The sequence below is a fragment of the Carcharhinus amblyrhynchos genome, chromosome 34, assembly GCF_965287045.1.
Source record: "Carcharhinus amblyrhynchos chromosome 34, sCarAmb.v2.hapA, whole genome shotgun sequence".
NCBI lineage: Eukaryota > Metazoa > Chordata > Chondrichthyes > Carcharhiniformes > Carcharhinidae > Carcharhinus > Carcharhinus amblyrhynchos.
In genome coordinates this window covers 10,717,524-10,728,666 of record NC_137357.1, presented here as the reverse complement: position 1 = coordinate 10,728,666, position 11,143 = coordinate 10,717,524, and positions in this window count along the sequence as shown.

The window sequence follows — 11,143 nt, the reverse complement described above, 5'->3', positions numbered from 1 at the left end:
GATCAAATTCAATGATAACTGTAGGGATACCACCAGAGGCTGCTGGTTTTACTAATTCTTAAGTTAAAAAAAATTCTTCAGGTTAAAAAAATCCAGTGGTACTCACAGGGATTTGAACCCAGTTTGTTCCTGCTTTTTAAGCTAGTGTTCTACCACTCTACTACTGAAGCTTGCACACTGAGTGCCTTTCAGAACTTATTCTTAACATTTGAGTATCACAGCTGTTTAACTGAAAGACAAATGTATCCAGAGATAAGCCAAACCCTGTAATAGCCTGTGGCCACATAAGAAGAGCACTAAAAAGCTGTCATTGAAGTAATGCATCCCACTATGATGGTTCAAATCTTTCGTTAACTTTTAGTCATTAATTACTTAATTAATTGTTTTAAAATTAATGTTTAAATGCTGTGTCTCAAATTATCCCAATGTACAGATGGAACTGTCGGACAATTTGTCTTTGTGCATTGAAATCACTATGGATTTGGCAACAGGACACTGCCACACACCAGGCTTGAGATCAGAATATTTGTGGCAGACTGTACTTGTCAGACCGCCAGCTGAAAATTGCCAAATCTTACTAAATGCAGCTGTTCATAGTGATGTATTTTTAAATTTTGTGTAGTTTTACTTAACAAGCTTACTTTCACCAGTTGTGCCTCTCTCCCACCAAGGCGCACGATTATTGATTGGGAATGATACCAACGCTCATTAGTCTGCAATGGGGTTCCTTTCACAGGCCGAAAGAATGCTGATTAGTTGCATTGGCTATGCTAAATGCTCCCTCAGTCTACCTGAACAGGGGCTGGAGTGTGGTAACGCGGGTATTTTCACAACTTCATTGCAGCGTTAACGTAAGCCTACGTGTGACACTTATAAATAAACTTTATAACTTAAAATCTGTTGTCATTGATTTTCATGTGGCAGTGACATACATTCAACAAGTCCTGCTGCTAGCCACATGAGAACAGCCGAGAAGTCCTGATTTTCAGTAGGTTTCACGTTGTTTCTTTTCCATGTCAGCCAGATCACATGAGCATGTCTCTGAACATAGATTTAGTCGGACTACCATTTCCAGTAAATGGTCTAATACTTTTATCATGGACATAATTCACATATTTTCTCACTATCTTTGATCCGTATGTTTTATTTCTGGGTATCTGTGCTTTTGTAGCCACAGGGTAAATTGTCTCAATTTAAATAATTCCATCAGCAAGCTTTTTGTGTGTTTAAAAATAAGGTTATTTATTATCATCTCTTGCCCACAATCGGCCTGATTTTACCATTTTCAGTTTAAGTGCTGAATGTGGGCACAATTCAGATCTGATTTGGAAATTTGCTTTCAGACACCCCGATACACATTTAGCCTGAAAAAAAAATCACGGGTCTGAATTGCGCTGTGGGCGGGGCTTAGCACACCTAAACGATTGGAGCTCTGAACTGCACATGCAGTTAGATAAAAACATCGAAAATCGCGCCACTGTCACATCACTCCCGGGCCGCAAAAAGTGGATAAAGCAGCCTGGGTGCGATGGTCCCCACAGATATCACCCCCACTCCTATAACATAACTTTCTCCCTTATCCACCCACCACCACCACCCCCCGCCCCCCCGAACCCAAACCAATCGCAACCCTCTGCCCCCTTTCCCTCCCCACCAATCAGCCTGCACCCCACCCCCCGCACCAGCCAACGATCTGGCGTCCCTCCTCCCTCACTCCACCACTGATCTGAGTCAAGAGCAGTTGGAAGCTCTGGACATAGCTCTTCAGCAGCTGGAGCGCCCAAAACAGACCTTTCCCGAGCAGATCTGTTTCGCACTGAATCTGGACGTGCGAATGCGATGGTAAAGGGGGAAATGCTGATAAAGTTGGGCGGGTAGTTCATTAATTCAAATTAAATGCCTGCAAATGCATTTAAATCGCTGTTGTGTCCGTTTTGGGCACAAATTGGATCGTGGCCATTTTCGGGCCCCAGTAAAGTAGGCATCTGCGTGGATGCGGGCACAGATCACATTAATGGCTTCACACCAGACTTTACCACATTTTTGCGCCCATATGCAATGGTAAAATCGAGCCCAATGTCTTACTCATGGAACTCACCCGGACTATCACTCACACAAAGAATAGATACAGATGAATGACAAAAAACAATTACAATTATGATTGTCTCAGTTTTTTTTGTGTGGCAAATCTGTAGTTTCCTGAAATTTCTGAGATGATGCTTTGACTGAAGTTAAGATCTTTCAAAGCAGAGGATCCTCTTATCGTTGAATTTCCAGGATGCTGATTCCCTGGTGAACTTTAAGGTGGAACAGATTGGGTAGAGTATTTCGCTCATTTTCAAAGTTTTGCACTTTAACTAATTGGATTTATTGTAGTTAGTGAATGGTATCTGGTGAAATCTCTTAAAACAGGGAGAAATTGTGTTGTTGAAAGCAGGTGGTCTCGCCATCTTGCCTGTTGCATGTGAAAAGTTCTTTTCCAAGTAAGGTGCAGAGCCAGGCAGATTACACATCCTGTGTGTTGATTTTCACACCTTGACAGTTCAAGACAGCTAATTGTATACGACCGATTCAATTTGAAATTACCCCTTTGAATTCAGAAAAATACATTGAGTCTGCATCTGCAAGCTTTTGCAGCTTTTATGGTTTTTAAAAATACAAAGAATTGACTGGAACATGATACTTTATCACAGTTACTTCATATCATAAATTACACATTTCAAACTAATCACATTTTTCAGAAATCTCAGATCTGGAAATATTGTTGAACAAATCCAGCATCTTGCACAGTGCATTACATGACATAAACAGATCATTTAACCATCAGCATCTTAACAGCTTTTTTGCTCCATACAAGCCTCCCCCTACCCTTTTTCATCTAAACCAATTCTTCTTTACTCAGTCATGTACTTATCCAGATTACCTTCAAGTACATCCATTCCAAGAGGTAGCAAGTTTCTCATTCTAAACAAATCTGGCCATAGAAGTTCCTCTTAAATTCTCTCTGAATACCTGGTGATGATCATGTATTAATGGGCCCAAGGTCTTGCCTCAAAGCTTCATTCCCTCTCAAATGTTTTAATAATATTGAAGACCTTATCAGTCTTGTCTGACAGATATAACCCGCTCAGTTCTGGTGCCATTCAAGTAAATCTCTCATACAATTTCTCAATCATCCTGATTCTTTTTATAATACTGAAACCAAAATAATGCTCAGTGCTCCAAATGTGATTTAACCTAGGTTCAATAGAAGTTGAACATTGACCCGAGTCTTTTTTTAAAGCTATTTATAAATAAACAATCCCCTTTACAACCATCGCTCAGTTATAACGAGTCTCCGCATGTAATATAAAAAAGAGAATTGAGATCTCGGCAGTGCTATGATGAATCCAGAGGAGAGGGGAAAACTAAGATGTGGAGGATCAGGTGCAGATAAAGGTGTCTGAGAAAGAGAATTTGACAGGATAGGAGAGAAAGAGAGAAAGAAAGAGACAAAAGGAAGGAAAAAGATAATGAGGAAGGAAAGGGGGAATTATTCAGGGGAAAAGGAGCCCTCTTGGGGCAAGATAGAGCACTTGCACACAACTTATTTATTTATATATCTGGTTTTTTTAAATCTTATTTTTTTCTGACTAAAACCCTCCTCCTCAGGCTGGTTTTCTCGTTTACAAATGACTGCTGGAAAAACAATAACCAAACAACACAGAAGAAAGTTGAATTTTTTCACTGGCTTTTTACCATTTTTTTGTGTTTTTCCAATAAATTATTTTATGAATAGAATTTCAAGTTACAGAGATCTGGGATAGAGGGAGAAAAATATTGTGGGAAAAATCAAGTTCTTTCATTTCTTTTAAGTTTCTCTTTCAATGTTTTTGCTATACGAGTAACAATCTGCATACACCCTTTTCTTTGGCTGGCCTTGCATGTGTTCCTTTCAACAAATATTTCAGTTTCTAGAAAAAAATTGGAGTCCACTCAAGCTCAAAGAGCTTGACTGATCTTTCAGACCTTGACACTGTTTTAATATCAATCACTGGAGGATAAAGATGGGGTTTGGGGTGACAAATGAAGAGCAAATTCCTTGATTCCAAACTTAAAGCTTAAGATCTGCTTTGCCTTCAAATAAAAAGCCAAAAGGTAGCCCTCAAGAAAATCCCAAAAAGAACCCTCAAAAAAGTATTATTTTGACCCCAATTCTTGACTCTAGGCACTTAGGACAGAATTTTCTAGAATCTGCCATGACAGGTTGAGTAGTGGATGATCGGGGGACAATGTGCAGGACAATGATGGCAGGATCTTCCATTCCTGCCATAGCAGGTTCTAATTCCCACCAAAGGCTAGCGTGAAACTGATTTGCATCCCTCTAATGGAATTCAGATAAAGGTCCGACGGGAATCGGAAACCCATCCACCCAATCCCACACATCCTCTTATCTGCAAAACCAACAGGAAATTACACCGGTCCAGAACACAGTTACCCCATATGGTATGTACATATTGGTACTTACTTAAAGGTGGCCCAGGACTGTCTCCAGAATGTGGGTAGAGACCTCCACTGACCATGGACCCTGGAACACACAGGAGTGGGTTAGAAGAGCATCAATCAGGTGGATCTTCCAGCTTCAGTGCACTCGAGCAATGCATTCCATCTTTGAGAGGGTCCCTAAAGGTCCACCTTCTTTCTGCAGTGTTTCTGGAGCACCATCTTCTATTTTCAACCATAGAACCCTACAGTACAGAAAGGGGCCCTTTGGCTCATTGAGTCTGCACCGACCACAATCCCACCAGGCCCCACCCCAATATCCCTACCTATTTTACCCACTAATCCCTCTAACCTATGCATCTCAGGACACTAAGGGGCAATTTTGGCACTGCCAACCAACCTAACCTTCACATCTTTGGACTGTGGGAGGAAACCGGAGTACCCGGAGGAAACCCACGCAGGCACAAGGAGAATGTGCAAACTACACACAGACAGTGACCTGAGCCAGGAATCGAACCCAGGTCCCTGGAGCTGTGAAGCCGCAGAGCTAACCACTGTGCTATCGTGCCACCCTAACCGTGGGTTAGTCATCGCCCTGCACCTTTCAGAAATGGTTCTATATATGACAGAGTGTGAGCCATCCAAGCCCGTGTCCACAACGCAAAATGCCGCAAAACTCCCCAAAGCATATTTAATTCGGTTGAGGGTCATGCGATGTGGCACAAATCGCAACTGGAAAAAATCCCCATTCCAGCTCCCACCATCCACCCTTACTTTGACCACTTCCTTCCAAATTCAATATGCCACATTTACTAAATTGAAGTTCATTTACTGTACTACATTTCAGCAAATTAATCTTTATACTAACTGAACATTATCTGGATAACTGTGCTCATGCACAAAACACAATGTCATACTATGACAAAAATAGTGCAGTATAAACACAAGCTGTGAAGTTGGTTGAGTTTTGATGAATGTAACTGGATGAAAGCCCAGTACAGTACAGCAATGGTTTTTCATTATACCATCTTTGATGTGATTATAAAAACAGTCCATTTAATGTCATGATGTTTGCTATTACATCAGTCCTAACTCCCCTCGGTGACCACATCACCATTATGCTCATAAACTTAAGAAGCTGTAGCAAGAGTCGGCTATTTGCCCCTCCTTGAACCTCCTCTGCTATTCAAAAAGATCATAAATAAAGGCACTTTCTTGCCTGTTCTCCATTACGCTTCGCTCCCTCGTGAATCAAAATTTATCAAACTCAGCCTTCAATATATTCAAGAGAATTCCAAACATGAAAGACCCTTTAATTGAAGAAGTTATCTCATTTTTGAAACCATGCCCACTAGTTCTAGATTCCATATGTCAGGAAATATCCTTTCAGCATCCACTCTGTCAAGCCAATTCAGAATCTTCCATGTTTCAATAAGACTGCCTCTCATTCTCCTAAACTCCAATGAGTATAGGCCCAACCTACTACACCTTTTCTCATAAGACAATCCCTTCATCCCTTAGATCAACCAAGTGAATCTTCTCTGAGCCTCCAGTGTAATTATATCTTCAATAAGGAAGCCAAAACTGCATGTACACAGTAGTCTAGGTGTGACCTCACCAATGTACTAAAGATTTACAATAAAACTTCCCTGTTTTATAACAATCACCCTTACAATGTGTTAAAGTCTCAGTCAGATTTTATGAAGTTTTATGAAGTCAGCCGAGATTGTAAGTTTTGTACTTTGAATTTTGGCACGGGTAAACATAATTCTCCTAGCCCACTGCACTGCCTTTTTTAGCACAGCAGGCCGGGAAACTTGAGTGGAGGACATTTTGCAGACTTCCCGCTGGGGTGCCACAGCCTCCGTATGACTCCGGCAGCCGGATTTCTGGTGCCATCAGCTGCTCACCAGAAATTGGCATGAAGCTGCATAATTAATTTAAATGCTAATTTTAATCTATTTTCTGTATCATTAGCATGCCTAGGACTGAAATCTCTAGGTCGCTAGCACTCCCCCATTGCCAGGAGTGGTTCACTTCAGCGGGGTTTAGTACAGCTCTCCACTTGCGGGGAGCTGATGGCCCGACTCTCAGTGAAGGAGGGACCACTGAGGCCCCCAAGAGGGTGGGGATAAGGGAGGCACGCCTTGGGCATTGCCACATTGGCAGTGTCAGCTTGGCTCCCTGGCAAACACCAAGGGCAAAGTGGCAATGCCTAGGAGACATATTGGCACTGCCCATTGGACATCAGGCAGTACCAAAGGGGTGGCATCTAATGGGGGTGCAGGGCATCTGTGGGGTGGGGCAGAACGATTGGTTGGGGCAGCGAGTCCTGCTGCCACTGTATACAGATTGTGACACATGGAGGGGGGCTAGCGGTCAGAGCTGGACATTAGGGTGGTGGGGGGGGAGAGGAGGGGGGTACTGGTGGGGTTGGGGGGAAAGAGGGTTGGGGCTGCCAGTGGGAGATTGGAGCTGCTGAGGTCGGGGGTGGGAGGTGCGTGGAATCAAAGCAGGCTAGGGCAGGTTGAGGCTGGCTCATTGCGGGATTGGCCAGCGCAATCACTGGCCAGCAGTCGGGAGACCGGCAGTACGGGGCTACACTGCAGGCACTGATCTCTGCTTTGACAGATCGGGACATAAACAGTGGCCCGCTCAGCGCTACACTGTCAGCCTCTCCAGCAGGAACAGGTCCCATCCACTGATTTGTCAAGAAGATAATGTTGGTGCACTCTGCGGTGCAGAGTGTGGGAGATTCATTTTGAAAATCCTGCTTAAAAAAAAAGCAGGATTTACTGCAGTTTTGATGCAAATTTGACACTTCGAATTTTTTTGGAAGAATCACCATGAAGCTATTTCACTCCAGGCATGATTCAAATGGCACACAAGGGAGCTTTTATCAAGCAAAGTTTATTTAAAAATACAGTTAACACAGACAGAAAATTAGCAAGAACTTTCACCAATTACAAACAAGACAAAATAAAACCATGATACTGCATAAACCCTAACAACTCAATATGCTCTTCTAACCAAACAAACCTTCCTACAAACATAACCCATCCCACCTTTAAGCACAGAAAATAAGTAGGCTCACATGATGCTGGATCTTTCAGCTGTGCAAGACCTGCTGCGAATTAGTCCTTTCAATGGAGAATAGAAACTCTGACTTCCCTGTCCTGTTGCTCCCAGCACAGTAAAGGTAGGGACAGGACTACTTGCTTGCATCTTGCTAGCAAAACACCAACTTGGAGAGGCAAAAAGACTGCTTCCAACTAGCCAGCAGAACTTCTAATACCAGGGAGAGTGACAAAAATATGGCCTTTATAGCGAGGGGGATTGAATATAAAAGCAGGGAGATCTTGCTGCAACTGTACAGGGCACTGGTGAGGTCGCAGCTGGAGTACTGTGTGCAGTTTTGGTTGCCGCACTTGTGCAAGGATATTTTGGCCTTGGACGGAGTGCAGAAGAGGTTCACTCGGCTGACACCGGAGATGAGGGGGTTGAACTATGAAGAGAGGCTGAATAGACTGGGTTTGTACTCGTTGGAGTTTAGACGGATGAGGGGGCATCTTATAGAGATGTATAAGATCATGAAGGGGATGGATAGGGTAGAGGTAGAGAAATTCTTCCCACTCAGAAAGGACAACAGGACTACAGGGCACAGCCTCAAGATAAGGGGGGGCAGTTTAAAACGGAGTTGAGGAGGAACTTCTTCACTCAAAGGGTGGTGAATCTCTGGAATTCTCTGCCCGTTGATGTGGTGGCGGCTACCTCGCTAAATATATTTAAGACACGGGTAGATAGGTTTTTGGTAGGTAAGAGAATTAAGGGTTATGGGGAGAAGGCGGGAAAGTGGAACTGAGCCACTTCAGATCAGCCATGATCTTGTTGAATGGCGGGGCAGGCTCGAAGGGCTAGATGGCCTACTCCTGCTTCTATTTCTTATGTTCTTAAAAATACTCTTTGCAGTCTGGAGTCCAACAGCTTCTAACTAGTTTTCTTTTTTACCCGAAACTCTCTGCCTGACATCCACCCTGCTTCTGCTCCACTTGCTGCCTCTTACTAGCCCTGCATTCGATTCACTCAGTGCTTCGCCCCAAATGAATCATTGATTCTTAACATCCAGGTAACAGATCAGAGTGAAAGTCACTGGAAATTAGGGCAGAGACTTGCTGGGGATCTAACTCCAATTTATATATGTTATTCTTATGGGAAAGTCAGATTTGCAGAACCGTTGTTCAGCTCATAGTGAAATGTTAAAGAATGCAACTCGGACGTTAATTGCGGAATTACTGTAATCGCCAAGTTAGGAACAGAAGCATGCTACAATAAATTCGGTCCTTGCTGATCTGACCTTAACTTGTTGCATATTGCCCATTACCAAACAAAATCTATCAAACTCACCTCCATCACCCCTTTCTCCATAGCTCCATCCATCTCTTCCTTTTCCATTCTCTGCAACATCACTCCCATCTCTCCCCATCCCATTCTCTCTCTAACTCCTCTCCATACTCTTTATTCCTTCATTCTCTCCATTTCCTCTCTCTCCCCATTCACATTCTCCTTTCCTCTCCATTCTCTCTCCTCTATTTCCTATCTCCCTCCCCATTTGAGCTCACCTTTCCTCCCCATTCTCCTTCCTTATCCCCCTCCCTCATTCTTATGACCTTGTTCCCTCCCTCCTCAACTCTCTCCATCTCTCATCATTACTTCTCTCTTCCATTCCCTTGTCTCCCCAGTCACAATCTCCTTCCCTCCCTATTCTCTATCTCCACCATTTTCTTCTCAACACTTATCGCTCTTTTCCCATTTCATCTCTGTTCCCATTCCTTTCTTTTCTCTTTATCCTCATTCCCTTTACTCTCCCCAGTCCCTCTCTCCACATTCTTCCTTTCTCTTTCCCCAATCCTTTTCTCTTCCCTGCATTCTCACTCCCCTCCAATTCCCTTTCTTCCCATTACCTCTCTCACCCACATTCACGCTGTCCCCATTCTCCCTGTCTCTCTCACCACCTAACTGTTCTCTTCATTTGTCACTCTCTCTCTTCTCATTCTCTCTCTCCCCCCATCTCCTTCTCTATTCCTTCTTTCTATATCTAACCCCATTCCCTCTTTCCTCAATTCTCTCTCCACATTCCATCTCCCTAATTCCCTCATAAGGACTCGGAGCTAATCAGCCCCTCCAGCCTGCTCTGCCATTCAATAAGGCGGATGTCACTGGAACTTAAATTCCACATTCCAGCTCCCCCTGATAATTTTTGACAGCTTTGTGAGTCAAGAATCTATCTACCTGCCTTAAAAATATTCATTCATCCCGCCTCCACCACTTCCCAGTTAAGAGAGTTCTGAAGCTTCACAACTCTTTGAGGGAAATAATTTCTTCTCATCTCCATCATCATCCCTTGTGCGTCAAGCCGAAACATTCTTTCAGCACGTATCCTTTCAACTAACCTCAGGGTCATCCTCTCAAACTTCTAAACTCCAATGGATAAAGTCCCAGCCTGCTCAATCTTTCCCCATCCAAAGTGAACTTTGTCTGAAAAATGTCGCATGCATTTATATCCTTTTTTAAATAAGGAGACCAACACAACTCTTAATGTGGTCTCACCAATTCCCTGAGTAAGTGTTGTAAAACTTGCTTACTTTTGTACTCCATCCCCCTTCTAATAAAGACCAACATTTCCTTTGCCAACCTAGTCACTTGCTATACGCGAATAACTTCTCCCCATTCACATACCAGAACACCCAGCTCTCTCTGTATCTCAGACTTTTGCAATCTCTCTCCATTTAAATAATATGCATTTTTCAATTCTTCCCACCAAAGTGAACAACTTCATGTTATCCCACATTCTACCTGACCTGCCAATTTTTTCTGCCCAATTACTTAACCGATGTCCTTTTGAAGTCTCATGTCCTGTTCACAACTTACTTTCTCCCTGTCTTTGTGTCATCAGAAAATTTAGCAACCATACATTGGTCCCTTTATCCAAGTCTTTGATATAATTTGTAAATAGTTACAGTCCCAGCACTGATCCCCGTGGCACGTGAGTCATTACATCTTGCTTTGATTTGATTTATTATTTTCACATGTATTAGCATACAATGAAAAGTATTATTTCTTGTATGCAATAGACAAAACATACCAATAAGAGAAGGAGAGAGAATACTTTCTGTGGTACATCTGTAAAAGTTGGTAAGAGTTGTAGTTGACATGCCAAATTTCCTTAGTCTTCTGAGAAAGTATAGGCATTGGTGGGCTTTCTTAACTATAGTTAAGAAATATATATTTTTTATATACATTATAAGTATATATAATATAGACAGGTTGTTGGTGATCTGGACACCTAAAAACTTGAAGCTCTCGACCCTTCCTACTTCGTCTCCGATGATGTTGACAGGGGCATGTTCTCCTTTACGTTTCCTGAAGTCAATGACAATCTCCTACATTTTGTTGGCATTGTGGGACAGCTTATTGTTGCCACACCAGTTCAACAGATTCTCCATCTCATTCCTGTACTCTGTCTCATCATTGTTTGAGATCCAACCCACTACGGTAGTGTTGTCAGCAAACTTGAAAATTGAACTGGAGGGGAATTTGGCCGCACAGTCATTAGTGTATAAGGGGTATAGTAGAGGGCTGAGAACACAGCCTTGTGGGACAC